This window comes from Morone saxatilis, unplaced genomic scaffold, assembly GCF_004916995.1.
Source record: "Morone saxatilis isolate NCDOM2014 unplaced genomic scaffold, NCSU_SB_2.0 Contig15, whole genome shotgun sequence".
NCBI lineage: Eukaryota > Metazoa > Chordata > Actinopteri > Moronidae > Morone > Morone saxatilis.
The window spans coordinates 4,722,956-4,727,663 of record NW_023339707.1 but is presented as its reverse complement, the minus strand read 5'-3'; the positions used below and the strand labels follow the sequence as shown (position 1 = coordinate 4,727,663).

At 37.9% G+C, this 4,708-nt stretch overlaps 1 protein-coding gene across 1 annotated transcript in view; it reads left to right on the top strand.

The window, feature by feature from the left end:
* chchd6a (coiled-coil-helix-coiled-coil-helix domain containing 6a) overlaps positions 1-4,708 on the top strand; it is a 66,227-nt gene that overhangs the window by 43,596 nt on the left and 17,923 nt on the right. The gene's annotated exons all lie outside the window — the stretch shown is intronic.

The following is a 4,708-nucleotide window of genomic DNA, read 5'->3' as shown; positions in this document are numbered from 1 at the left end:
AAAAATAATACTAACACACATCATTTATTTTACATATATTTCTTCGTTCTGTTTTCCTTTTGTTGGAGTTTTTGCATCCCGCGATCTCCTATCCAACGTTGGATTTGTTTGTTTTTTCCTGTAATTTATTAATTATTAGCTTTTTTTTCTTTTTTACTGTCCTGCTGTCGTCCACTAAAATTACATCCGATTTACCATCTGCCTCAAACCACGTGAATGCAGCATTAGATCGTCAAGTCTTACAATGGCCTAGTCTTGTGGTGTTCGTGCATTCTGGGCTGTGACTGTAAGAAAAAGGCTGTCCTTCTGGTATATAAAAAAGGGCTTCATTCTAAGGTAACAAAGAACACAACGATTCTTATTTTCAAGTGATTATACACTAATGAAAACATAACTATGAATATTATATTCCATCTTTGACAATAGATTCTGCTGAATGTTACACACTGTCATCATAGCAACGAGGAAGGAATACAGTACAGTATATGATGCTGTTGATATAAGCCATATTTTTCCTGTACCTCTGATGTTACTTTAGCTGTGAAGTGAGATTTGAAATGTAAACAGCATTACTGTTCGACCTTGTAAATAGCTCAACGCAGCAATGTGAGACTGAAAATTTCAAAGCAGACCTAATGATCAATTACTCACATTAAGCTTCATAAGTTAGTGGAGACTGATAAATATTAACAAATCCTGGCAGAAATATGGAGCCCCTAAGCTTATCAGAAAATAGCGGAATATATCAATAATTAGTATAGTTAAATAATTTACAAGGATTTTAAAAAGAAATATAAAGATTTGTACTTTTTATTTAACCTCTAATGGGTTTGTCTAATAAATTACCTTTTTTTTCTGGTCTCTCTTTTTATCTTCTATCTCTTTTTATTTTCAATTGTCTTACAAAGAAGATTAAAATAAATAAAGATTTAATGTATTTTAAGAACTTATTTGAAAAAAAAAATTATCATTTTTAATTAGCTGATTGAAAGTTAAAGGTTAAAGTATGAACTTTTATATTTAGTTTTACACCCCATTTGAATTATTTTACAAACAGTATTTGTGTATGTATTCATTTATATTTTTTCTGTAGACAGGGCAGCAGACTGCATGCAATTTTACTGAGGTGATTGTGGTTTCATGCAGTTTTCTAAAGCAGTGTAAATTCAGTTGCTGTGGTTTTGCCTTCGCCTTTCCATTAGAGCTTTCCTTGTCTTTGAGCAGTCAAGTCAGGTTATAAACTATGTATTCACTGTGTCAAGAGATCCTGCCTCTTGCTCTTTGTCACTTTTTGTTTTTTTTTCTATCGGCAGTGAAACCCAGTTAAGAACCACTACTTATGCATGCACTCAGTAAAATCTAGCCTTTGTACTTTTCGTTTTTAGCTTTCCACATTCCTCAGTTGGATCCACAGCTGTATTATTCAAAAGCAAAGACAAGCTCCTCTCATCAACTCTGTGCATCACTGCAGCAGTTTTAAGTTTCAAATTCACAGCAAGTCGGAGAGAAAATGTGAGGAGGAGGAGGAGGGAGAGGAGGGGAAGCTGGAGGACAGAATACTGGAAGCTTGCCCTTCCAAAGTTTGTACAGTAGAGGTATTTGAAGGTGTAGCTGCTCATCATGCACCCGAACAACGTATTCCTCTGCCTCATGCTGCTCTCTGCTCACATCTCCTCTGCGTTGCTCAGGGGAACTGAGGCTTCCCCTGGCATACAGTAATACAGCATGTGATAATCAGCTCGCTGAAACTTGATTCCTCTGCTCTTGTACTGATGTAGTGTGTATATATGTGTGTGTGTCTGTGTGTGCGTGTGTGTGTGTATGGATGGGGCTGCCTGTACGTGTGTGCACTTTCAATAGCATCTGTAGCTTTGTATCTTGTCTTAGACAGAAACACACTTTCATATACACACAGCTAAACCTATGTTTGTGTTCTTGTATTTCTGTACTTATGAGAATCAAATGCCCTTACAAGGATTTGTGTGTGTGTGTGTGTGTGTGTGTGAGAGAGCATGTGCGCGTGTGAAGGTTTCTTCCTCATATTAGCTGGTGTGAGATAACGAGGAGTGAAGAGAAGACTCTTTGAAGACTGTCTTTAAAAGAGCACGGCAGATCGTACACAATATGTGTATGTGTGTGTGTATGTGTGTGTGTGGTGCGTGAATAGGTTGCTACATTGCAGTCAGCTTTAACTTACACATCAAGGTCTTGCCTCTTGATTAGCCCCTCAGGCATCTCCGTGACTTTCACCCCGTCAATTTGAAAGTTTATAAAGTTCTTCCTCCATTTTGTGTCTTTAAAAGCTGTCACTGTTAGTTTGGTTATCACTGAACTTTTTTATTTTCCTCGTGGAGTAGACGCTGCGTAGGCTGTGAATGTAGTAAATGTGCTAGATGGCCTGACACACACAGGAAAGAGAAAAAAACTAACCAAAAAAACCATTGCAACCCATCTTAATGAACTTTAACATGTTTACAGACAATGTTTTTACACATGACTAGTCTGAAGTGATGGATGCTAATTAGTACTAAAGTACTCCTTTGCCTCAGTACTAAAGAAGTACTCCTCTGCCTCATGCTGTTCTCTGTTTTCTGGGCCCACTTACCACAGCAGACTTAATTTAACCTAAATGGAATTGTCCTATTCAAAGTGCTCACACTGATGCTAAGCTCACCCATACACACACACACACACACAGCAACCACACACACACACACCACCACACACACACACCCCCCTCCCCCCCAAACCCAGCGCATACTGGGAGCGGAAGTTTAGGGTTCAGTAGGTCGGTTGCCCAAGGGAACACTTTTAACTGGAATTTAAGGGTAGCCAGCATTAAATCTGAAGTAGCTGAATTTAATGATAGTACGTAGTGATGTTTTAACACAGGGTCGATGGAATGACACTGTGTAGATTTGGAGTTGATGTATGAATTTTGTGTTACCGTGTAAGTGTGTGTAAATAATGTAGATTAATGCTAGCGTAATGCATGTAGCTTCCATGGTCAGTGTATGGTTCAGTGATGTGTATAGATAGACGTGCTTTACTGCGGGCATTAGGGCTGTACTGCCCCCTAATACTCAACTTAATTGTTAGTTGCTGAGAAGAGTCTCAGTCAGCCCACTTTTCATTAATCGAATAGTCACAGAAAAACAAAAACAAAATTAAACTCTGTTCGAGGTTGCGATCCTATTAGCTGACTGTACCTGGACTGGGAGCTCAAAGGACAAGTGGAGTTACAGGCGCAGGAGCGGGCACCCAGCAGGGAATACTGCAGTGCCGGAATGAGCGTGCAACTGTTTACAGCGGCTCTGAACAGGACTATTATAACTCTGGGGGTGGAAACACAGGCAGCGACAGAAGAGGCATCAAACTAGGGAAAAGGAGTAACTTTGTAGCAAGTTAATTTGTAAGTAACTCTTAACGTGGAAGTGATTTATTTTGTGTTTTGAACAACAAGACGTGTGAAGTTACACTGCGTTGAAATAAATTAACTAAATGTTCAGTCTCCTTGCTGGTTGTTCTGACACATTCAGAGTCATTACTTTACGTTATCATTTAACAGGCAGCTGTTAAAATCTATATAATTAAATAATTAAAATAATATCATAAATGTGCTACAACTAGTCAACTATTGGCTTTATTTAACAACTACTAGTTGACTAGGAAAGTCCCGAAAAGTCGGGGCCCTGCCACATGTGTTTCGACTGTGACATGACCAACTGCAGCAAAACCATCTCTTCACAGCTATTACCATGATTAACTTAAAAATATGATGTGATATGCTAAGCTAAAGATTTGATAAATAACTAACAAGCTACTAGCACTGTATGGTCTCATGCAGAGGAGACATTTAAAATGTAGCTACCTAGCTAGCTGCTAGGTAGAACAAGTGTTACATTACTAGATAACAGCTACAAAAAGTCCAATAACATTGTTACTGTCCTCAGTTATATCAATCATCGGGCTGATTTTCTATTTAAACAGATCTTGATTTCAATGGAAATAAGCCATCGTGACATTAGTGTGAAGCTTTACATTTAGGTAAAACTTTGGCTTTGACTTTTTATTCAGTCAAAGTTGTCAGATTGGTGCTATAAAACTGTTATTTAATAGGAATTATCGCTAATTATTGACAAATCAATAATTGCACCCAGGCTTACAAATGAGTTCTGTAGACCTTTGAAGAATGCTCATACGAAATTTCACCACACCACACTACTGTACATGCTTCATCAGCTGTTTAAACCAGCCGAAAGTTGCTAATTTTTTCATTGAGTCTGAATCCAGCTCATGAAAAGTTTACACCCTGTCTTTCTCCTCTCTGCCTGAATAACATTATAACAGAGAAATGCAGCAACATATCTTTTGGTCATTTTAATCATTTAAAACCTAAATGTCCAAAATACCACAGGGAAATACTGATGCTGTGATAATGCTACTGTGTGCATTTAATAGAAGCCAAACATCGTTTCCTTCTCTTCTTTGTAATGCATATTAAATGACTGCATCTTAAGGAAAGTCAGTGTGCTGTGAGCCTGGGGAAAATTTGTTTTGATTTCTATTTTTATCTAATTTATAAGCACAGTTGTTGAGTGATGCCCTCTGCATTGTGAATATAAGTTTTAATCCTTGCCTACAATAGACTACTGCTTATTCAGTTAATCAGAGTTAAGAATGGAATTATATAAGTAGGCGTCTGAGG